The sequence below is a fragment of the Danio rerio genome, chromosome 11 (genome assembly GCF_052040795.2).
Source record: "Danio rerio strain M-AB ecotype USA chromosome 11, GRCz13ab, whole genome shotgun sequence".
Lineage (NCBI taxonomy): Eukaryota > Metazoa > Chordata > Actinopteri > Cypriniformes > Danionidae > Danio > Danio rerio.
In genome coordinates, this window is record NC_141031.1 from 42,589,802 (window position 1) to 42,616,516 (window position 26,715).

Below are 26,715 nucleotides of genomic sequence, written 5' to 3' on the forward strand. Positions count from 1 at the left end.
AGAAGTTTGAGATCTCAAAAAGTGTACACAGAGGCCTCTGGTGAATTTGCAAAAACAAAAACTGCAAAATCGCACCTCCTGGGATGTATTTGGTGCTCTCCAGAAATGTACACTCACCGGCCACTTTATTAGGTACACCTGTTCAACACAGATTCCAAGTCAGCCTCTAATTTCTAATCACATGGCAGCAACGCAATGCATTTAGGCATGCAGACATGGTCAAGACGGTGTGCTGCAGTTCAAACCGAGCATCAGGATAGGGAAGAGAGGTGATTTTTAACGTGGCATGATTGTTGGTGGTGCTAGATTGGCTGGACTGAGTATTTCAGAAACTGCTGATCTACTGGGATTTTCACACATAACTAAATTGTTTTACTGTGAAACTTCTCTTAAATGGCAGTGTGCTGAATTCTTGCCCTTTCCTATTTATTTATTCTTGTTCGTTAAACGCGTTATTGCGTTCATGTGTGTTTGTAGTTAACAAACAGCTTTTCACTGCATTAAGCTGCGGTCACACTGGGCTTTTCCTCCCATAGACTTCCATTCATACATTAATTTTTTATTCTTGATTTTGCCAAAAAATACTGGCAGTTGTGTTTGCCAGCAATCTACAATTTTAAACGTTTTACATTTGTAAATTCAATTTACAGATTATGTCCTTTAAAAGTATATTCCACAGTGTTTATTTATCATCGAACACATTTAAATCCCAGAGCACAATCCTCACCAGTGTCCTCTGCTGTTATTCAAAAATGTGTGAAGTAAATTTTAGATTTTCGAGTATTTGCTATATTACTGCAACTGACCAGCCATCGGCTATTAGTTGTCCACATCAGGGGAAATTACTTCCATAAATTCTCCACCGAACAAGCATAATGTAATTATGCCGCATTAAAGAGGCTTATTAGATAGGATTATGGCAGGCTAGAATGAAAGACTTAAACTAGACCCTTTGACCTCTAATCAAATCCTTTTAAAATGAGTGATTCAACGAGATAATCTTTTGCCCCCGCAGCGTTAGCCTTGGCCGTGTACAATGGGGTCCAAAAGACCGAGACCACCATTTGAAATGCTTCTGTTTTGCATTATTTGCTAATTTATTGAGTATTTGAGAATGTTTTAGCAGTTGGCGTGTTGTCATCTTATCAAGTACACAAAGTGCTTAACATATATGAGTACACCCCTCACAAATCTCTCATTTATATTAATATTTTCTAGAGGAGGCTATATGATATCTATGCATATACACTACCTGACAAAAGTCTTGTCGTGGATCCCAGTTGTAAGAGCAACAATTAATAACTTGATCATTTAGAATAAATGGATCATTAAGAAAAGTGGCAGAAGGTGGATTTTTCTGATGAATCATATGTTGAGCTGCATCCCAATCATCACAAATACTGCCGAAAATCTACTGGAACCCACATGGACCCAAGATTATCTTAGAAATCAGTCAAGTTTGGTGAATAATCATGGTTTGGGGTTACATTCAGTATGGGGGCCTGTGAGAGATCTGCAGAGTGGATGGCAACATCAGCAGCCTGAGGTATTGTCGTTTTTGCCGACCTTCTTATATTTGTCGTAGTTGCCGACCTTTTCATCAATGAGGCACAATCAGACTGGAGGTTTTTGGATACCAGAAAAATAGACTTTATCCTCCTTACTAAACCCGAAAAAAGTGCAGAGCAGACCTCAGGTCATTCTGAAGTCTCTCCTGAACAATTCCTAAAGTCTCTGTGTTGTCCACAATCTTTTTACAGATTTTTTGCCCCACCCCTAGGTGTCTCGTTTTAACTTTTAACCATGCTTGGATAATTTTTTACTCTAGGTCTTGTTATTCTTGGCTCTCTGCCAGCTTGCCAAGGCCACCAGAGATGTCACAGGTCTATGTTAGCAGAGCATAGATGTAACTCATGCAAAAGAACTAAGTGTTTACAAACATTGTGGTGATAGTACAGGGATGGGCAAACTCGGTCCTGGAGGGCCGGTGTCCTGCACAGTTTAGCTCCAACCCTAATCAAACACACCTGCTTATAGATTTCTTGTGATCTTAAAGACACTGATTAGCATGTTCAGGTGTGTTTGACTAGTGTTGGAACAAAACTCTGCAGGGACACCGGCCCTCGAGGATCAAGTTTGCCCATCCCTGTGATAGTACATCAACTTGATAATATGTTACTCACTCTACTTTCTGACACATATAGCTTCATATGAGTCTATAACATATATAATCAGTGCTTTACATATTCAGTTATTCTACACAATCAGTCATCCCATAGCAGGCTCCTGTCCTTTCCTCCTCATCTTACACAGGCTGGCTACATACTTTTTGAGAATATGAACTTAGAGAATACTTTATACTGAGAGAGAAAGACTAAGTTCTTCTGTATTAAGACATTTGTGCTGCCCATTACATTACAAACCACAGGAGAGGGCAAATTCTTCAGCAGGATAGCGCTCCTTCTCATACTTCAGCCTTAACACCAAATTTCCTGAAAGCAAAGAAGGTCAAGGTGCTCCAGGATTGGCCAGCCCAGTCACCAGACTTAAACATTATTGAGCATGTCTGGGGTAAGATGAAGGAGGAGGCATTGAAGATGAATCCAAAGTATCTTGATGAACTCTGGGAGTCCTGCAAGAACGCTTTTTTTGCCATTCCAGATGACTTTATTAAAAAGTGATTTGAGTCATTGCAGAGATGTATGGATGCAGTCCTCCAAGATACAAGATACAAAATAACATATGATAATCGTCTAAAATTAGTACATGCATTTTTATATGTTAGAGAGCAATATTAAATAAAAAACTTAATTAGAACAAAATTCAAGAAAAACTAAAAAAGAATAAAATCGTTGATTTTTTTTAATTTATTTTTTTGTAATAATATATATATATATATATATATATATATATATATATATATATATATATATATATATATATATATATATATATTTTAAAAAAAAAATTAAAAAAAAATAAATAAATAAGTATATATATATATATATATATATATATATATATATATATATATATATATATATATATATATATATATCACATTAATTTAAATGTATTAGCTTCCTATTTCTAAAGATGTTTGGTGACTCAAATATTATTTTAATGAATATATTCCTGTTTTGTTTAAATGCACCTAAATATTTTATTTATTCACAGAGAAATTGAAAAAATAATGGTGGTGTACTCATTTATGTTGAACTCTGTAATCTTTGAAAATTAATATCATAATAATATCATATCATATTATTTCAGGGCGAAGCAGTGGTGCAGTAGGTAATGCTGTAGCCTCACAACAAGAAGGTTGCTGGGACGCTGGTTCGAACCTCGACTTGGTGTTTCCATGTGGAGTTTGCATGTTCTCCCTGCGTTTGCATGGGTTTCCTCCGGGTGCTCCGGTTTTCCCCACAGTCCAAAGACATGTAGTACAGGTGAATTGGGTAGGCTAAATTGTCCGTAGTGTATGAGTATGTGTGTATGTTTCCCAGAGATTGATTGCGGCTGGAAGGGCATCCACTGTGTAAAAAAAACTAGCTGGATAAATTGGTGGTTCATTCCGCTGTGGCGACCCCAGATTAATAAAGGGACTAAGCTGACAAGAAAATGAATGAATGAATCATATTATTTCAAAAAGGTTTTAACAACACAACATTGGTCTTTTACGTCTTGGTCGAATTATGCATTAGAAGCGATGCATCTCAATCATGAGACATTTATCATTTTTATTTTTATTTATGTCGATTTTATGTATATGGACGTTAGGCATGGGCCGGTATGAGATTCTGATGGTATGATAACCTTAGATATAAATTTCACGCTATCAAGGTTTTGAGATTACTGCTATAAAATGTATTCCTTTTAAATGTCTGGGTAAAAAACAAATCCAGTTTCCTCTTTGTACACAATATGGTTTAATTTGAGAAACATTTTTAAATATTTTGGAACAGTAAACATGTCAGGCTAAATATTTCAGTCTTCATTTGTTTCAAAATGACAGATTATTTTACAATTTAAAACGGCCTTTTCTGCTGAAGATACTGTTCTACTAAATAAAAGTAAATAAATAAATCATACTCATACCTTAGGAACGGTATAGCAGAAAATTTTGACTGTTTTAAAACCTTGACTTTTCCAAACCTATACCTTGAACTCGGCAAAGAGCTTAGAATGACCAAGAGCAGCGCCCAGCAACAGCCCCGGATTCCTCCATTTTGGAGTGAAAGCGGTCGGCCGTCCATTGGGTGTTATTGCTGTCGCGATGGCAATCAGCTGCTTTGTTTTTATTTATTAAAGCTCAGATACAACCTGAAAGACGACAATACAACACTTACTATCACAATCATCAGCACTTTTAATAGTTTATTTTACAGACTAATAATATGCTGTTGGTCTATTGGAATTTTCAACCCAAGCTCATTCTGAAAACGTAGTCCTGTAAACGTTTCTGGAGACAGCGGGATACGTCCCGGGGGGTACGTACGGCTGCATTAATTTTTTTCAAGCGAACGCTGCGGGGCGGTGTGACGCCGTTCCCTTTCGCGCTTGCCTTACCTCCTTGTGGAGGGCTTCCCCGCTGCAACCTGTTTGTCCACTCAGCTTACCGTGTACGTCGGCAGGCTCGAGATGCAGAGAGGAGTTGACCACGGCGACCGGTTTCGAGTCCGGGGAAGAGCGGTTCCAGCAATCAGCTAAGACAAAAACAGAATTCCGAAAATTAAGTGAATGAGTTTCGTGACAGGGTGAGAACGCGGCGAAATCCGAAAACGCAGTAGAAAAAAAAAATTCAGGGCTTTTATTTTTCGGACGGCTTTTGTAAATTGTTGCTCAGGTTTAGGGAAGAGAGCGGGCGGCCGGGTAGATCAGTAAAATTGGTTGGGTTCAGGGAAGGAGGAGGGCGGGTCGGCCGATTGGCCGGTCGCGCAGTCAATCATCCGGTCAGTCGGACAGCGGCCTCTGGTGGGTTCACACGAGAACAGCGCGGGCGCGCACAACAGTGGCCTCTCACGGATTCGCAAAAACAAAAACTGCAGCCGTACGTACCCGCCGGGACGTATTCCGCGGTCTCCAGAAACGTCCGTGGGACTACGTTTCCACAATGAGCCCGGTTTGGGAATTTTCATTTCCAAATAGCCGCCGCGCCATCTAGTGGCTGTTTCCCAAATCGCACTAGAGTGTCGCCTCGTGGTGATTCAATGCTCTTTGAACACGGTTATCGTCCCATGCCTAATAGACGTGCAGATTTGCATTGTGGGCAAATATCCTCATATATCCCCTAACAGCAATGCCAGGTAATCCCAGACTGTGTTTTAAGAGTGAATTATTATTACACATACATTCTGCTTGTTCTGTGTAATGCCTCCTCGCTCCATCTTCCCTTCCCGCTGTCCTTTAGCAGAACCTTGAGGCTTCATTAAAATTCTGCTGAATACCCCCCAATGTGCAACACACTCTTTCAATCTCTACACCACACGCACACACACACACTGCACACAATTGCCCTTTGTTATGTGTACATTTAAGTGGAAATTCATAGCTAGCGTGGCTTCTCCACTGCTCTGCATTTCTCAAAGTCATGTTTACATAATTAGTGTGTGTGTTTCAGGTGCCTCAGCGATTTCCAACAATGAAAAGGTTAGTTTGTTGGACGTAGAGATGGTCACCACCATTAGAAAGGACTATCGTGCTCTTGTTGTTCTTGGACTGTTTCTTTTAAAGTCTTTATTTTCCTATTTGAGTTCAGTATTACTCAACTGACCTTTTGACCTGATACTGACACTGTTATAAGCATGATTGGTGATGATTATATGATTTTAGTAGCAAGTTTTCACAATACCATGTTATCACATTTAGGATATTATCACATTATACATTCATCACGACACAATGTTATGATTTTTAAATGTATTGGCAGTTGTATTCCCAAATTGTATTACCAAACAGGCTCATTGCAGATATGTACCCAGGTCTGCATTTTAGGGGACAGTGAAATACGCAACCGGAGGTACGTCTGTTTGCTGCTGTGTACACTTTTTGATGATCCACCATAATCCACCAGAGGGCGTAACATACACTTCTGCTGACTTCCATAGCCATATGGAGGTAAGCGGTCAGTGGTACCTTGAAAAGTAACAGAAGCCCTTGACGACATCATACTACCCCATAGCATTTGTTTTACAGATGAAATGAAGCCAGACGTGCCTCTGGGTACATATTTCAAGAAATGTAGACAGGGGTACCTAACAATGAGCCTGAGTTGGATGTTTCGTGATGTATTTCAGTTAGTTACCTTTTTCCAACTTAAAATTATGTCTCCAGAGGAAAACATTCTCAACTTTATAGCTGGTGAGAAATGAGATTGTCAAACTAAACAACACTTTAACAAATCTCTCACGTTTGTGGTTGACTCTGTAAGAACCAAAGACAACAATTGTTCACTACAATTTGTTGATAATGTATTATAGTGCTTTTATTGAAAGTATTGTGACATTTTGTGTCATCTGTTGGTACGGGAATGCTTCTGGGGTCCAAAAGGGGTCACTTGGGAAAGTGCTTATAACAGGTAGATAATTGTTGGGAACAAAATGTAAAGAGTATTGAGAGTATATACAGTGTTGAATGAGAGTCATCATTTATTGCACACCTTTAATTTGTTACAGATGATATTGTTTTTCCAGATATGTAAGGAATAGGTCAAAATGATCATGTATCACTCAAGCAATTATGTTTTTAAATTCCTCACTTAGTGGTAGTTGTAGGTCAGTTGACTGGATATTTATTTAGATTAGTGGTGCATTGTTTTTTACAAATGATCTATTTATATAAATGCCCAACGTGAAATTATCTAATGTTTCTGTAGGTGTTCGCTGCAAATGAAATCTCCCTGCAGGGGATAATTAAAACTAACTAACTAACTAACTAACTAACTAACTAACTAACTAACTAACTAACTAACTAACTAACTAACTAACTAACTAACTAACTAACTAGTTTGCTTGTTTGCCTACCAACATATACACCTGCTTACTTACCTACCTACTTACTTTCCTACTTACTTACCTACGTACTTACTTACCTACCTACTTACCTACCTACTTACTTACCTACACTCTCAGAAATAAAGGTACAGGAGCTGTCACTGGGGCAGCACCTTTTTAAAAGCTACATATTTGTACCTGAAGGGTCCATAATGGTACCTCAAAGGTCATTTTTAGGTACATTTGGGCACTAATATGCACCTTTGAGATACCACTGTGGGCTCTTCAGGTACAAATATTTACCTTTTCAAAAGGTACTGCCCCAGTGACAGCTCCTGTTCCTTTATTTCTGAGAGTGTACCTACCTACTTACTTACTTCCCTATCTATCTACTCACTTACCTACCTAATACCTTCTTAATTGCTTACCTAGCTACCTACATACTTATTTGCTTGCCTAGCTACCTCTATATTTACCTACCTACCTACCTACCTACCTACCTACTTACTTACCTTTCTACCCAACTACCTATCTACCCACCTACTTGCTTGCTTACTTGCCTACTTACTTACATACCTACCTACCTACCTACTTGCCTACTTACCCTCCTACCTGACTACCTACCTATCTACCAGCCTGCCTACCTACCTACCTAATTACTTGCTTGCCTAACCAACTACCTACTTATTTACCTACTTACTTACCTATCAATCTACCTACTTACTCACTTACCTTCCTACCTGACTACCTACCTGCTTGCTTGCTTATCTGCCTACTTACTTACCTGCCTGCCTGCCTACCTACCTACATACCTACCTATTTACATGCTTACCTAGCTACCTATTTACTTAATTATCTACTTACTTACCTACCTATCTACCCACCTACCTACACTCCTACTTACCTTCCTACCCGACTACCTAGCTACTTGCTTGCTTGCTTACTTAACTAACTAACTAACTAACTAACTAACTAACTAACTAACTAACTAACTAACTAACTAACTAACTAACTAACTAACTAACTAACTTAGTACTAACTAACTAACTAACTAACTAACTAACTAACTAACTAACTAACTAACTAACTAACTAATAAATGGTCCTTACTAACACGCTGAAGGTAATTGTGCTTATCATAAAAAAGCTCAACTTCAACTCCACACTTTATTGAAGTGTAAAAAAATCTATTTTATTTATTAAAATATTGGCGATATGTTGATATGAACATCCGTGTATCTTCATGCTATGTTCACACCAGATGCGGTACGTGCGGATAAATCGCACTATTGCTCGTAAATATATAAATATATAATCACACCTTAACGAAAGAAAGCTCCTGATTGGTTAATGCGATGCGAATGTCCGCTGAAGTTCAGATTTTTAAACTCGATGCTCAACTCGTCGCACTTCATTTGGGCGGATGGGGTCAATCTCGAGGCCTTATTTGCGTGTATCGCACCGCAGGATGTCTATTCGTGTCTTTGCATTGACTTAACATGTAAATCACTCGCACTTGATGCTACTTCCACGTTTAGTGTGAACGCAGCATTACAATATTTCTGCAGACAATATCACAATGCGATGATAAGTCGATATTTCCCCCCACTCCAAGATTTTTGGGAGTAGAGTTGTGTTTGACTTTGCGTGTATGTCAGAACCGATGTCAGTTTGCAGTAATTAGGAGCGAAGGTAAATCCATTAAGTTGATCCGGGGGAAATGGCACATCCCTCAATCTGTTATGCTGTAGGTGGTGAACAAATTTGCCAGGCCTCCCGCGTTCACCTGAGATATATAGCCTTCCCTCAGCTTGTGTTCACTCACCGCTGTGTAGGGCAGAATGAAGAGATGATATTTCCCTTCCGAAGGAGTACCCGCCGTGCCCTCCGCTGTTAATTACCACAGATTGACTTGACTTATCAAGCACTGTGCGACTCGTCTCTTTGGTGCGAGGTCGCTGCTTTTTACTCCAAAAATGTATGTAAGGATGTAGACGGGGTACTGTGGCATTTCAGAAGAGAGATATGAAGCGCTAGGAGTAACTGAAGAAAGTGTGACAGATAACGCAGGCTGCTTTACATGAAGCTGTCAGAGTTCCTTCCCATCAACTCTTGCTGCCTGGCATGAACTCAGGACAAGGCACAACAACATAAACACTGTCTCAAATTACAAAGAAAGTACGCTTTTCCAAGTCAGGCTCCAAGAAGTAAACATCCCATTTATGTTCTCTATAGAGACATTGATTTTTAAGTGATGATATATTCGTCTGCAGCCACGATTTCAAATGTAAGTTTCCTTGATGTATTGCGAATTACTGTTTCTGTCTACATCCATCTCAGGCATCTTGCACATTTGAAAATATTTGGTTGTTTTGCCAAACAAATCAAATGTATTGCCTTTTAGATTTTGTGAGAAGTGAAGTTTATTTTTAAACTAATTTCGAGAGGATCACATGCTTATGATTGACCATGGCTGGTCCCACATTAGCAATCATACGATTTATCCAATCAGACAACAAACGTACAAAAATAACCAGATTTGATCACCTTAGCCATCATTGTCTTAGAATCCCCCCCATCCACCCTGACTTCTCCCCTTCTTTCCTAGATTAATCCAGGATAGGGTGGCACGGTGGCTCAGTGGTTAGCACTGTTGCCTCACAGCAATAAGGTTGCTGGTTTGAGTCTCGACTGGGCCAGTCTGCATTTCTGTGTGGACTTAATATTTACCCCCTATGCTCGTGTGGGTTTCCTCCGAGTGCTCCGGTTTCCTCCCACAGTCCAAAGACATTCGCTATAGGCGAATTGAATAAACCAAATTGGCACAGTATAAAAGTGTTTTGCTTGCCATTCACCGAATAAACACATGCAGGTATAGTTGGTGATTAATTCCGCCATTGCAACCCCCAATAATCAAGAAATAAGGCTGAACGAATGAATTCGGGGAGCTCTCGAGACCTACCTGAGCTCAGACTCCACTCAGACTCCGCACTCCCAATGAAGCCCCGGCTCGAAGATTTTCTGAGCTCAGGGCTCTCTCCCGGGGCAGCATGCCAAACACGTTTTATAATCAGTCATCAACTACAGTAGTTTACACAACGAATGCTGGATATTGGATGTCGTATTTGCGGACCAGATATGACAGTCGGATGTATCGCACACTGGACTTGGCACTCTGTGGAGCGGCAGAAATATGAACAGTGTCCTGAGTCTAGCTGGGTGCCGCAGACAACCACTGACTTGTGGTTCTGGTGTGCTTACCCTGAAGAAATCTGTGTTTAGAATTCTAAAATGCATGGCGCTGCATGGTGCGTTGTGGCTCATCCGGTGTGCGACCTCGTTAGGTGTAAACTCTTAAAAAATAGTCATTTATAATTCTTCATTGGATGCATTGTCTTATACTTGTGTCTGAATTTGAAAAAATATTTGTGGTTTGAAACAATGATTAATAAAAACATGATACCCAAGTCATTCTTGATTTTTTTTTTATTTTTTTTTTTTGGCTGAACTTCCTCTTTTTTAGGGGAGATTGGAACAATTGCTGAATTCTATTTATTTTTTCTCTGTTGATAAAATGACTTTGTGAAAAGGTTAGACTTTTTGTCCACCTTAAATGACTAACTACACTGTAAAAATATCTGTAAATTTGCATTTTTACACATTTTATGATTCATGTTTTTGTTTTCCCCTGTTTAAATATGCTTTTAAATGGCATTATGAGACCTTGATTTTTCATCCAACAACTTTTAATCTTGAAAAGTAAAAAAAAAAAGTTACTTTTTATTTAAATTTTAATAGTTTAAATTTATATATTGGCTGTGTTGGTGTTGAATATTACGCTGCAAAAACCTTGTACACTGAAAAAAAAATATTTAAAAATGATTCCTTGGAATTACAATTTTTTTTACGTCAAGTGGTTGTTAACTATTTATTTGGGCTGAATTTAAACAAACAAATTAAGTTGAGTATTATTAAATTTAACTTGTTTGTTAAAATTTAACACAAATAAAATGTTTGCAACAGTTCTGTATGCAACACTTTTTTTCAGTGTAGTAAACTGATTGTACATTTTTTGTTATTTTATAGACATTTCTCTACTAAAATGCCAATAAAAGTCACTTTGTTAAACTGTAGAGTTAAATTTTCAACATCAAAAGTCGACAGAGCAGACATCAACATCCCATAATGCAACCCACAACCATAAATAAAGGGAAAACTTTGCAAATCACAAAATATGGATAATGTTATTCATTAATTTTTCTTCAGCTTAGTCCCTTATTTGTGGGATCGCCACAGTGGAATTAACCACCAACTATTCCGGCATATAGGTTTACACAGTATATGCCCTTCCAGCCGCAACCCAGTACTGTGAAACACCCATATGTACTCATTCACACACACTCATATCCTACGACCTATGTTTACCTAATTCCCCTATAGCACATGTGTTTAGATTGTAAGGGAAACCGGAGCACATGGATGAAAACCCACACCAAAACAGGGAGAACATGCAAACTCCATACAGAAATGCCAACAGACCGGGTCTCAAACCAGTGACCTTCTTGCTGTGAGGCGACGGTGCTAATTGATAAGCCACCATGCCACCCTATGGAAACTGTAAATGGAAAATGGGTCATGTCTTTTTTAGTAGAGCTGGTTCAATTTTAAATCTGTATCGACTCTCTTTCTGTCCTATAAGATCCCCGTTGCTTAGTAAGGAGTGTTTGTTTAGAACAAAAGCAAGACCACACGTTGAAATCGGAGAGAGGTGGGCCGATCGAGCATTAATCCACGTGCTCGTGCGTCTGTATTTGCTTGCATTCATCATTGTACTCCCACAAATCCTGGTAATCACGTTAGGTGTGACAAAGTGGCTATTTGTATGCTCACGGACAGGGAGGAAAATAAACGTTCGGCGCAGAGTAAAGCAACCCCCGAACTCTCAGTCGAAGGTTTCTATTTTCAAGTAATCCCTGGCAGCCGCTCTCATACGTTCCATTGCTTTGAGTGCATGCTGAACAACATGGCCGACTTTCAAACATTACCCACAAGCCCTCCGCAGCTGTTATGGTGGAGGTGTCTAGGTCTTCAAGAAATTTATGGTCTGCGTCTTCCTTTTCACGCTCAGGCAAACCCCAGGGCTTAGATTCAAAGGTCCTAATCATACGCCGCCTTTCGCTTACAGCGTTTATCAGAGAGTCTCAAGCCCTGAATTATTCAGCTTTTCGTTGCAACAATACAAACTTTCCTCTTTTAATAATTATTAGCATTTTAAAGAGCAGCCCACAGCGCTTTTCCCTTCCCATCTCTGTTTGGTTTGTGGCCACAGTCGATCAATATCTGCTCTACGAGCTGCCAATGAGGAAGCAGAATTCCCCCGCCTAATTACAGCAAGAGAAGACTCGTCTGTGTGTTTTCTTGAGCATTTATTTTTAATCCATGGCGGCCGGGGTCTCCAGCGGCTCCGGGGCTGCCTGGGGCCACAACCATGCCAATGGAAAGCAAAGGCCTTGTGGCAGTGTCCAAAAACAACACATTGCTGTCGTTTACCAGAACAAACTGGAGTTTTTCATAAGGGCGCAACTCGAAAATACAGCACCGGAGGGCCTCTTTTTAACACTTCGGCGTATGTATAATTTATCGTCCTTTATTTTTTAATTATCCCTTTCTTTCCACTTTGAGAAATATTTCATGTGTTTTGCCAGTGCCAAGTAATAATTGCTAATTAGTCCTTCAGGCTTTCGAGCAGAACAAGAATTCCTCACTTCGGCGCCTGATGTGCAGTGAAAACAGAATAAAGTGGAGGCTTGCGCCGAGATAAATACGTAATCACTCTATCAGCAGGTATCAAACAAACAAAGTGGAGAGCTTTGCGATGCTAATCTCTGCTTTTGCAGAATAGACTACCCCAGCTCTTCGGTTTGTGAATCTTCCTTGAATGGCGACACTGTTTTTTCATTCTTTACGCCTCGCCTTTACAACGTAGTGGATTTGTCAACACTTCTTGCTGAGGTCTCACACGAAGGATTAGCACAGGGGGGGGAATTAATGCCGAGTTGACAGGAGTGTGAGGGTGAAGGCAGGATGTTGCCGGGCTCCGGATAAACCTCAATCCAAATTCCCCCCTTGGCCAAAGTGCTCATCCTCAGATGAAAGCCAAAACCTTGCTCTGATATGCTGATCAAAGCCGTCCAGCACAGGACACCAAAGCAGCACCTGGAATTTCAATGGAGAAACACACCGATGATATATGATTCATAAAAAGGAAGTCGGAGCTTCACCCATGTAAACAGGCGCCTGGAGTGTTTATCAGTGCTTCGTTTATCCGGCAACAATGCGGCTCCCTTCAGTGCAGTGTTTTCACGGAAACTAATCTAGCTAATTAGGGAACATTAGGAAAGTTAGCCTTGTGGTGAGCGCCTCAATCATACGTTTTAATGGCTAGCGGAGTCCTCTGTGCTTAAAGTCATCAAAAGTTTTCCCGCCTACAGCTATAGGTGAGCGTGATGTTCTTATTGGCGGACAGGGTGCTGTCCAGACCCTCATGTGCCAGAGATCATCGTTCATTAGTGTAGCAGATGGCAGCAGCTCGGCTATTTCTCCCCGTACGCATCACATACGTTAAATCGAGACGCTCAAGGATGGACGTTAATGTCATTTCCCAGTCACAAAGTCTGATCATTAGTCATCGGTACATGCGGTGGCGTTTCTGTCTGTACCAGTCTGGAAATGTGACTTCCATCAGAGGCGGTAATAAAGACACTTTCCTCAGTAGATAAATCTCTCTCTGGCTCTTCATGTTTGGACACACGTACAAACACATACACACATACTCTCTGTTTGAGAGGACAGCAGTACGCAATAGAGTGATCTGATGTTGCTGCTGACTGCTGAACGGTTTTCAGAGTATATAAAAGAGTGTGTAAAACAGATGGCGTGTCATGACCAGCGAGGGCAGGTGGGTCATGAAAGTGGATGCCAGTCTGGATTTTTAAATGCTATACGATCACATACGACCTGTTTAGTTGCATGAAATGATGGAAGCAAGGCAAGTCAAGGCAAGTTTATTTATATAGCACGTTTCATACATCGTGGCAATTTAAATCCATTCAATCATTTTCTTTTCGGCTTAGTCCTTTTATTAATCCGGGCAGGGGCGGACTGGCCATCTGGCAATTCTGGCAAATGCCAGAAGGGCCGGACCAATTTTTAAATGTGGGCCGGTCAGTTTATTTATTTTTTCTTGTTTTTTTTTTTTAATATGTATTGTTTTTACGTGCAGGCAGCTTTTATCTCTTGCTAGATGTGATATGATGTTGATAAAAAATAAATAAATAAATAAAAACAATAATAATAATATTAATAATAAATGTTAAGCATTTGGCCCAGTCGGCGACGGCCGCCTGATTTCAAGATTGGCCGACCCAATCCGAGGTCACCCGGACGTTATCAAAATCTGGGAAGAATGTCATATTATTTTACCATCTGTACACCAAAATAAATACTGAATGTGCGTGTCCATGGGTGGAGCTGTGTCGGTGTGGTAATGTTGGCTGATGTGGCTACAGTGCCAGGGCTGAATTTTTGTCCCAGTCCGCCCCTGAATCCGGGGTCGCCACAGCGGATTAAACCGCCAAATTATCCAGCAAGTTTTTTACGCAGCGGATGCCCTTCTCTGCAACCCATCTCTGGGAAGGCAATTTTAATTTCTATAAGGAAAAAAAAAGTATAAGAAAAATAAAAACAAACAATAATAATGATTAAAAAAAAAAAAACAGAAAAGAATATTTCGGATTAATTTGGAGCATGTCGGTGGGCTGGTGACGCCATCCTCCATAGTTAGATGTGTAATATTTTAACAACAGAAACAGCTCAATGAAGCACAAACGAACGAGACTATTTAAGGTGAATTTGAAGCATGTGTGCTGAGTGACCGCGCTGAATGACCTACACATTTTATTTTAATATCGCAAAAACCAAAACAGCGCAAGTTTTTGCAGCACAAATGGAGCACGAACTGATGAGACTATTTTGCAGTCGTTTTGTGTTGGGTGGGGGGCCAACTTCACGGAGATGTCCACTAATTGTTTGCAATAAAAAATAAATAAAAATAAAAATCTGACTCATGTTAAAAAAATATTTATCAACCTATCGATATCCACATATAAATATATCAACATTTCCATATTGGTACATCCCTAATAATTACATTATTCTTCTCTTTGTTACAGATATTATTATTTTCTATAGATCAGGGGTTCTCAACTGGTTTGGCCATGGGACTCACATTTTTACATGGTCATCAAGCCGTGAACCAAATTTTTAGGAACTATAATACAAATTTAGGAATTAGTATTAATTGTATTTATTTGTTAACATACGCAAGTAGTGACAGATAAATCATAAGAACATCACCAAGACTTACAAATAAACAATATTTTTATTGCAGTCATTTAAAGAAATGTATCAAATTATAGACATGTTACATAGTAAAAACAACAAATACTTTAAACAGTGGTTGGGGTAAGGAAAGGTTCAGTTACCATGAACTAAACTGTTAATAAAACATGTGGTCTTTTTTCTAAATGCGTTTTAATTTAGGTGGTTTCGTGCTCTCTTGTGAGAGCATCTCGCTACTTATGATGCTTTAAGTCTTTTTTGCCGTCAATATGTGTAAATCCATACTTTACATATTTGGAGTCGTACTTGCGCTTTGACATATTAGTTGCTATAATTAAATGATTAAATGTCAAACGGTAGGGTTGTCGTGCACGCATTTCAAAATAAAAGTCAAAATAAGTTAAAAATTAAACTGTTGTTTTTTTTGACCACACCCTCTGCGACCCACTGAAAATGTTCCCACGACCCACTTTTGGGTCACGACCCACCAGTTGAGAAACACTGCAATAGATCATTTTCTAAATACTTTTTGAATCGTTTGCATTGACAATGTTTCTAATTTCAGGATGCATGTCTTTCTAGGGGTGGCATGGTGGTTAGCACTGTTGCCTCACAGCAAGAAGGTTGCTGGTTTGAGTCCCGACTGGGCCAGTTGGCATTTCTGTGCGCATGTTCTCTCTGTGCTGGCGTAGGTTTCCCCCACAAGTCCAAAGACATGCGCTATAGGTGAATTGGATGAATTAAATGGTCCGTACTGCATGAGTGTGTGTGTGTGTGAACGAGTGTTTATGATTGTTTCCCAGTACTGGGTTGTAGCTGGGAGGGCATCTGCTGTGTAAAACAAATGCTGGAATAGTTGGCGGTTCATTCCGCCGTGGTGACCTCTGAAATAGCGACTAAGCCAAAGGAAAATAAATAAATGAATGTATTTCTAAATGCCTAAAAAAGATTTTATACATGAAAATATAGATATTTGAAAGGGGGTTCATAATATATAAAAGTTTTAAAACTACCGAATGCTAAAGTTGAAGAGCTGGAGAGAAATGTGTTTTTACTGACTCTTTGTCTACATTTCTTGAGGTGCTTTTCATTAAGATTCCCCCTTCTTTTTGCACAAGAAGCAGGTTGGTAGTTGTATAGCATCCATTTTACGCAGGAATCCATCTGGAGCCGACCGCTAAATGCATTTGGAGGGAATATTACCCAGAGGCTGGAGAGAACACCTGTCTCTGAACGGCCTGTTCTAACTGCTCCACTCCAAGACAGTTTTACAACAACTCCGAGGATGACATTAAAGTGCAGAAAAAACAAGAAGTCAGCAACTGAAGGACATTACCCGCTCTATTATAGTGCTAAAATGCACCGGTGATCGTTGCACCCCCTGTGAATGTCATATGTGAGGTCTCATATCCTTCCCTCATGCTATTTATCGACCCCTGGATGATAAGTTTTAGAAGCACGACATGCTGTGCTGTCGAGGGTGAAAAGGTGGCATGTAGCGCACACTGAACTGAAGAAATACGGTTGAAATCACAATTATTAGCCCTCCTGTGACATTTTCAAGCTTTACAAAAAGTGTTGTTTAATGGAGAGACACATTATTAAACATAATAGTTTTAATAACTCATTTCTAAAAACTTTGCCATGATGACGGTGCATAATATGTTTCTACATATTTTTTCTCGATAGTATTCAGCCTAAAGAGCAATTTAAATTACATTAAGTAGGCAAGTTAGGATAATTAGGCAAGTTATTGGGCAGCAGTGCTTTGTTCTGTAGACCTTTTTGCCCCAATTTGCTTGACAAATTTACAGTGGCCCGGGTGAGGTGGGGGCATGTAGTCATAACAACATCAACAGTAATAATAATAATAATAATAATAATAATATTAATAATAATAAGACATTTTTACATTTATATAGCGCTTTTCTGGGCACTCAAATCACTTTCCACACATAAGGGGGAATCTCCTCATCCACCACCAGTGTGCATCGTCAACCTGGATGATGCGACGGCAGCCATTTTTGCGCCAGACCGCACACCACACACCAGCTGACTGGTAGAGAGGAGACAGAGTGATGAGGCCAATTATGATATCGGCATGGTTTGTAGGCCGTGTTGGACAGAGGACAGTGGGCAGATTTTGCCAGGATGCTGGGGTTACACCCCTAATATTTTTCGAAGGACTTCCTGGGATTTTTAGTCGGTTTGAGTCGGGATCTCAGTTTAACATCTGATCCGAAAGACGGCGCTCACTAAACAGTATAAAGTCCCCATCACTATACTGGGGCATTAGGACCCACACAGACCTTCACTTCCTGCAGCAACCTGGATGGACCGGGTGCCCTAAGGTGCAATTTAAAGACTTAACTAGGTTATTGGGTTCAGTAGGCAAGTTAGCATGACTAGGCAACTTATTGGGCCGCATTGGTTTGTTCAGTGTAAAATGTTCCACATAATTCCTTCATGTTGTCCGAACACAACGGATTAAATTAACTTAATTATTTTTAGAATTTCAAGTGGATTAATCATAAAAGAATTAGGTTGTTCCCCCCTTAAAAAGAAACCCACGCCAACACAGGGAGTACATGCAAACTCCACACAGGAATGCCCACTGGCCCAGCCAGGACTCAAAACAGTCTTGCTGTGAGGCCACAGTGCTAACCACTGAGCCACCGTGCCCTCCTGCACATTTTTAACCTCTTCTTAAACACAACTGAATCAAGTCATCAAAACATCAGAAGAGACTCGAAAACCTGAAATGAATGAATCTGATATAAGAGACACATCCAAATTATGTATTGTTGGTGTGCCTCCAGGAATAGGGTTGGGAAACACTGGTGTAGACAATCGGGAAAAAAAAAAAATTCTTAAGAGAGCTAATATACACTAATCGGCCAGTTTATTAGGTACACCTTACTAGCACCGGTGTGGTCTTCTGCTGCTGTAGCTCATCCTCCTCAAGGTTCAAGGTGTTGTGCGTTCAGAGTTATTTGAGTGACTGTTACCTTTCTGTCAGCTGGAACTAGTCTGGTCATTCTCCTCTGAAATCTGGCATCAACAAGGCATTTGCACCCACAGAACTGTCACTTACTGGATATTTTCTTTTTTATGGACCATTCTCTGTATACCCCAGAGATGTTTGTGCGTGAAAATCCCAGGAGATCAGCAGTTTCTGAAATACTCAGATCAGCCCGTCTGGCACTAACAACCATGCCACATTCAAAGTCACTTAAATCATTTTCCTTCCTCATTCTGATGTTCGGTTTGAACTGCAGCACATCATCTCAACCATAGACCCTTTCACACAGTGATACCGGTAAATATATGGAAAATTTACGGAACGACTTTACCGTTAATTTCGAAAAGGTGCTGTTCACACATGCGAGGACATTACGGAATTTTTCCGGAAAAGAGCATCCATTCCAAAGCATCCATTGCAAAGAGCATCCATTCCAAAATACCGGTAAATTCTGACATCATAACCAGAAATGACCTCTAAACGGCTGCGCTTGTATTTATAAACATTTGACTACATCACAAACTCTGTGGATGATCAGTATTGTGAACAACTTTGTTAAAAACATATAGAGAAACACTTTCGCATGTCGAGATGTACAAGATATGTGTGTGTGTTGGCGCTCACGGGCTGTTTCATGGGCACACGCAATGCTTGAAGGTAAACAAACAACGGCTTATCATAAGCATCTTATCGATAATTAATTACACGGTTGGCATTAGGACGAACATATAAACGTTATCTGACTAACATCTAGCAGCTAAATATGTCCGGTAAAATATTCAAAGGCTTTTATTCTCATGAACCGCGCGGACGTGAATGCGTCTGACTGTTCTGATTGGCTAAAGCAGGCGTCTCACGTCAGCACGTTCTAGACGTGCACGCGCTCTTTCCGGCAATCCTCCTTCTGCGTTTACACATCACAGCATTCCAATTTATCTGTAATCTTACAACTTCTCTTTCCGGAAAATAGCCAGAACGAATTTACCGGTATTTTCAAAAAGGGCCTGATTACACATACACACCTTTCCGGAAAATTGGCGGTAATTTTCCGGAAAGGTGTGTATGTGTGAAAGGCTTACATAGCTACGTGCCTAAATGCATTGAGTTGCTGCTATGTGATTGGCTGATTAGAAATTTGTGTTAACGAGCAGTTGGACAGGTGTACCTAATAAAGTGACCGGTAAGTGTTTTGACCCTATAATAGTTAAAAAAAATATTATAAACTACTTTTATTCCAGCTAAAATAAAATTTATTTCTCCAGAAGAAAAAAATATTATAGGAAATACTGTGAAAAAAATGTCTTGCTCTGTTAAACATCACTTGGGAAATAATTGAAAAAGCATACATATTTCACAGGACGTATTTCCAGACTGAATCTGCCTTATTTTTTTAATACATTTGCTGACCACTTTTTGCTTTCTGGCTTCAAAAATAACCAATGTTTTCCTTGTGTGCTCTTCACTTTGCGACCCTCAGAAATCCTGTTTTTTAGTAACACCTTTGTATTAAACTCTGCCTCCGAATTTTGACTTCAGAGACAAACATCGTGGTCTCTGAAGCCCCGGCAGCTCCCACAGACTGGAAAACCCCGCGACGTGAAAACAAATAGCGCTTCCACACACACACACCCGGGGGCAGAGGTGATGGGCCGCAGACAGAGCAGAAATCTCCGGCGCTCTGAGTCAAATCTGATGCCCGGCGGCAGGCCACGAGGCAGAAATCACATTCTCACTTTCCCACGAGAGAGAGTCAACAGGAGCAGCGGGGAACAGAAATGTGAATATTGGATATCCCTGGGCGACAGGCAAACTCAAATAACCTTCAGTACAGCTGTGGATCAGTGAATCCACCTCAGGAAATAAGATGGAATTCAGAGTGCGGGATAATAAAAAAGACAAAATAGCAAAAATTCAGTGACGTGCAGACCGTAGCGGAGCGATAAGGACAGACGGGGTCTGATTACTTCATCTAAGCTTTTATAAGAGGATAACTCAATATCTTTCTCCTCTTGCACGGTGTCATGAATAATACGGGGAGCGTGTAATTTGGGGATCTGCATGTGAAAATGCGTGTTTGCGCGTGCAGTCGGATCTTATTATTCAGCCGTTGCGCCATGTTCAGCGACATCGGGAGATTAGTATATCCCCTTAAATTCATGGCAGTGAATAATTTGACTTTTTCGTTTTATATCCCAGTGACTTTTGACAATAATACTGCGATACTATTATCTCCGACTGGAGAGGATGCGCATGGCCGTCTACGCTTTACGCCGTAAATCTGTTCTCTCATGCAATTTTATGATCAGATCCTTTCCTGTGGGAATGTCTGCCATAGTGTACATTAGATTGAGCTTGTATACAGTTGAAGTCATAATTATTAGCTGTTCTTTGAATTTTTTTCTTTCAAATATTTCCCAAGTTATGTAAAACAGAGAAAAAATTCACAATATTTGCTATAATATTTTTTCTTCTGGAGAAAAAGTTTTTTTTTTTTTATCAAACCATTTTAAGGTCAGTATTATTAGCCCCCTTAAAAAAAAAAAAAAAAAAAAAAAAAAAAAAAATATATATATATATATATATATATATATATATACACACACACATGTATGTGTATATATATATATATATATATATATATATATATATATATATATATATGTATGTGTGTATGTATATATATATATATATATATATATATATATATATATATATATATATATATATATATATATATATATATATATATATATATACATACACGTATATGTGTATATATATATATATATATATATATATATATATATATATATATATATATATATATATATATATATATATACACATATATGTGTGTGTATATATATATATGTATATGCGTGTGTATATATATATATGTATATGTATGTGTATATATATATATATATATATATATATATATATATATTAGGGATGTAACGGTATCAGAATTTCACGGTACGGTAATACCTCGGTATGAATGTCACGGTACGGTATTTATTGAATCATTTACAGGAAAAAAAAAACTTTTGAAAATACTCCCAAAAAAGTGCCAAAAGTGTCAATGACATACAAATTAGCCATCTATCTGTTAGCTTTGAAACAGGAACTTCAATTTTAATAACAAAAAATTATTAAACCATGTAAAAAAATAAAGTTTCAATTTAGTATTGTTAAAAACTCATCACATTTAACATTTAATCACTCACTTAGATAGAGATGGGTTTAAAGGAAAATTATCATATAACTATAATCTGGTAAAAGCTGGTATCTCTGAGTATTTACAATGTCCCCTGCAACAGAAAAAACCCCTCTCATTTGGGACTGAGGATTCTGGGACAGAGAGATATGACTTGGCCCATGTTGACAGCAGTGGGGTAACGTTGTGCATTGTCTTTCCCCCACTTGAGAGGACAAACCATGAGTGAGATAGATAGAGGTCTCTTTGCGGTACAAGTCAATGTCTGCATCAATCTGAACAGTGTGCTGTGTTTCTGCAGTCCCCATGACTGTTATTAGTCGTATTCCCCAACTTGCAGGCACGTGCACACATAGGGCTCAACCTGTGCAGTGCACATGCCCTTTTTAGTCTTGGATAGAAAATGCCCTTCCAAAACGATCAAAAGTGCCCCCGCGACGCGACACAACCTCCGTCCAGTCCAGCCCTTCAGTAGGCGCGCGATAACACCTCTCTTGAGTATGCGCGCTCAACCCCCCCTCGGCGCTTTACAATACGCGCGCCACAACACAGCTGATCAGAACGCGCGCGACAGCACCGCTATTCAGCACGCGCGCGGCGACAACACCCGCTTTAGGTTCGATCATTTCCATCTTTTTTTCATCTCCGCTACTAGCAGCACACTCCATTTCCGCATTACTGGATCTGTAGTGACAACAGACCGCAAAGGATTATGGCCACGCCGGGGCTGATGGGAAATGAAGTTCCAGCTACCTCCCGTTCGCTTCATTCGCCTGAGCAAATTTTCTCAGAAGACCTATAGTTTTACCGAGTCATGCGACTTCGGTAATATCGAAAAAATTTAATATTGCGGTATGACGGTATTTACAATACCGTTACATCCCTAATATATATATATATATATATATATGGTAACACTTTACAATAAGGTTCATTAGTTAATGCAATTACTAACATGAACTAATCATGAACAACACTTGTACAGCATTTATTAATCATAATTGAACAATTACTAATGCGATATTAACATTCAAGTCCATGCTTGTCAACATTAGTTAATGGACCATGAGTTACATTAACTAACAATAAACAACTGTATTTTCATTAACTAATGTTTATTAACATGAATAAATACTGTAGTAAATGTATTTTTCATTGTTTGGTCATGTTAGTAAATGCATTATTTAACATTAACTAATAAACCGTATTGTAAAGTGTGACCATATATATATAAATGAGCAATATCACACAAGTAGCAGTGCGATATGGCTGTATATCGGCACTGGTGGGAGGCGTGCGATATACACCCATATTGCACTGCTACGAGTGTGATATTGCGTTTATACAACAGTTTGATGGCATAATTGTGTATATAAAAACAAAATCAAACATGGAGAGTCTCAAAAACCCTTTTGTATGAGGAACTACTTTCTTCCAGTTTTAAATCATAAACTGACAGTTAAACAGTTGAGCAAGCATCTTTTAAACTTTAGATCTGTAGTGTCTGCTTTTTGCTGGCTGTATGTGGGCGGAGTAATACACAAAGGGTAAAGAGGCTGTACAGGTGCTGATATTTAATATGTCATGGTTATCAGCCAATCAGATTCAAAAACCAGACAGAACTGTTGTGTGTATATATATATATATATATATATATATATATATATATATATATATATATATATATATATATATATATATATATATATATACAACCCTAACCCTATATATATAAATATATATAATATATAATTCAGTTGAAGTCTGAATTATTAGAACACTTGTTTATTTTTTCCCCAATTAATGTTTATCAGAAAGAATATTTTTTTCAACACATTTCTAAACATAATAGTTTTAAGAACTCATCTCTAATAACTGATTTATTGTATCTTTGCCATGATGACAGTAAATAATATTTGACTAGATATTTTTCAAGACACTTCTATACAGCTTAATGTGACATTTAAAGGCTTAACTAGGTTAATTAGGTTAAGTAGGCAGGTTTGGGTAATTGGGCAAGTTAGTGTATAACGATGGTTTGCTCTGCAGACTATCAAGAAAAAAATAAACCTTAAAGGGGCTAATAATTTTGTCCCTAAAATGGTGTTTAAAAAATTTAAAACTGCTTTTATTCTAGGCGAAATAAAACAAATAAGACATTTTCCAGAAGAAAAAAATATTATCAAACAAACTGTGAAAATTTCCCTGCTCTGTTAAACATCATTTGGGAAATATTGAAAAAAGAAGGGGGCTAATAATCTGACATCAACTGTACACACACACACACGCACACACACACACGCACACACACACACACACACACACACACATATATATATATATATATATATATATATATATATATATATATATATATATATATATATATATATATATATATATATATATATATATATATATGACACTCTAATACCCTGTCAGAAAAGTCTAGTGTACAACTTCAGCGTTGGGCGTTTACAATATCGTGCATCCCTAAAACAAGTATTTTGAAAAATATCCAGTAACATATTATGTACTGTCATCATGTCAAATATAAAAGCAATCAGTTATTAGAGGTGATGTTTCAAAAAAAAAAAATTTGACAAACAGAAATTGGGGAAATAAATACATGAGGCGGCTAATAATTCAGGAGGGCTAATAATTCTTACCTCAACTGTATTTCTGTACACAGCATTCAAAGTGCATGCGCTCTTAACAAATTCAAGTATTGACCTCTCTCTTCGGCTGATTGATAAAGCAACCAATGCACAAAGAAGCCTTCGAAGAGATCAGATCTATAGTCTTGCTCTCCACCAAAGCGAAACCCACGGAAGCGGATAAAACCAAGCGCGGCTTCTTCTTCTTTCTTGAGAGGTTGTGAGGAGCTGCATTAGTAAAGCTCACCGAGAGAAATCTGCGAGTAATAACTCAGAAAATCGAGTAATTAGCACGAGCAGCTGTAACACAATGACCCCTATTCATCAAAGCCATTTACTCAAGGTACAATTTGAAGCGAACCCTTTGCCTAGAGGGAGTGCTTATCAGGTATTTTTTTCCCAGTGTTGTTTTCTGCTTCGAGCTGAAGACAATGAGCCCTCCGTGTCGAGTTAAACACCCTGTGGTTGGATGGAGGGGTTGGAGGGTGGCGAGATACTAACTCTGAGGTCAGGCTCGGAGGATTTCCACATGGAAGGATAATTATCCAACGAAGGGAAAAAGGGGGGATAAAGTGTGGCGTACGCTAAATGCAATAGTTGTAATAATTGCACATAATTCAGGGGTCGTTGAGAATTATGCTGACTAAAGGACTCATAAAGACACCGATTCCACTGGCAGAAAGAGGCAGATGGCGTCTGCAGATGATCCTCAAGCCCAGATCTTTGGATGACATTAAACATTAAAACACTAAGTACTTTGAAGAGAAGCTCGGGTCTGAGTGTATATACAGTTGAAGTCAAAATGATTAGCCCTCCTGTGAGTTTTGCAAGTATTTCGCAAATTATGTTTAACAGCACAGAATTTTTTACAGTACTTCCTGTAATATTTTTTTCTTCTGGAGAAAGTCTTGTTTTATTTCAGCTAGAATAAAAGCATTTTTTATTTTAAAAACCAAACAATTTTAAGCTTGATTATAAGCCCTCTTAAGCAATTTTTTTTTTGTAATTGACTAAAGAAACCATTTTTATACAATGCAGTGCTTCCCCCACGTGCCGCCAAGGTCTATTAACGGCACCCAAGTATATTCAGTGACACATTATTTTAAATGTTATTAACAAACTTTACTTTTTTTTTTGTATCAGCCCTATAACCAATCATCCACAATCCATTAAGTTGTGGAAAATCTTCTCTCGCTTACATGTTTCGTTCTGTGTGCGCGAGACCTGTCAACACTCCCACGTCCTCTGCAGACTCGCATAGAAGCGCATTTTTGAGACTTAAAAAATTTGTCCGGCCGGGGTTTTTGAAGCTTCTAAAATGTCTGGGATTCGGTTTTTGCTTTCGCTTTCTAAAGCTGTCATTATGTGTCTTTTAAATGACCTTTTTACTTAAGCCTACTTCCGCTTGGCTTTGCAACTGAAGGCTGATTTGTACTTCTGATTTATACTACGGGTAGGTCAAGCTCTGGGATTGGTCGGCTTGGTACCGTTTATGAGCGTGAGCAGAGAGCCGCGAGCCAAATGGAGCGAGTGTTTACAAGTGTTGAGTCCTGTCTGTGCCAATAGCCTAGTGATTAGTGCGTGACATATAGCACCCTGGTGCTCACAGCGACCCGAGTTTAATTCCTGGCTCGAGGTGGTTTGCTGATCCTTCCCCTCTCTCTGCATCCCATAATTTTCTGTCTGTAAATCTCCTCTGTCCTATCAATAAAGGTGAAAACCCCTAAAAAATCATTCGAAAAAAACAAAAACAAGGGTTAAGTCCCGTGAAGGAGCTCCAGATGGAAACTTTTGATTTGTGTTTACCGTATGATTAAAGTGGAGGCTGGTTCCCGCCTCTGAATGAGTGAGTTTTAGCTACTTGTAGCATAAAGAAAACCAAAATACCTGCGAAGAAACTCGACACAGAGGAACAAAGAAAACCTACTGCCAGCCTGCTAGCATTTCGGAAGTGTTATTGCAGAGCAACACAATCAGTGCGCATAGGTATAAATCCACAACTATGTGGAAGGCAGGCACTGTGGGTCATGCCGATCACTCAACGCAAAAGTTCAAACCAGCTTTGACACAGAGAAACATTACATAATTCATTCTTTACTCTAAACGACTCTGAAAACCTTTACTATATAGTCGAAGAGGACTAAATAACTGGTCTAAACTGGCTGCACGATGTATATACACCATTAGTAATGGTTAATGAATGCATTTGCCTTATTTAAATAATAAACACCTTTTTAATCTTGTAATTGTGATCATTTTTAGAGATATTGGGCTCTATTTTGACGGTTCATGCGCAGAGCGCAAAACGCAGGGCGCAAATGCTTTCAGGGCGTGTCAGGACGCGTTTTTGCTAATTTAAGGACGGGAAATCTGCCTTGCGCCGTGGCGCATGGTCTAAAAGGGCTGAGTTTATTTTCTTAATGAGTTA

General features: G+C 39.0%; 1 protein-coding gene and 2 long non-coding RNA genes across 52 annotated transcripts in view; 2 read left to right on the forward strand and 1 right to left on the reverse strand.

Annotated features, from left to right (window-relative positions):
* Positions 1–26,715, forward strand: part of camta1b (calmodulin binding transcription activator 1b) — a 698,990-nt gene that overhangs the window by 98,235 nt on the left and 574,040 nt on the right. The window lies entirely within an intron of this gene.
* Positions 4,968–15,083, reverse strand: LOC147834901 (uncharacterized). Its single transcript, XR_015503047.1, has 4 exons — positions 14,674–15,083; positions 7,561–11,357; positions 7,143–7,520; positions 4,968–7,090 (listed from the first exon to the last, which is right to left on the reverse strand). It is a non-coding gene; the product is annotated as an uncharacterized LOC147834901 (long non-coding RNA).
* Positions 14,862–20,979, forward strand: LOC147841883 (uncharacterized). Its single transcript, XR_015503087.1, has 2 exons — positions 14,862–15,524; positions 19,470–20,979. It is a non-coding gene; the product is annotated as an uncharacterized LOC147841883 (long non-coding RNA).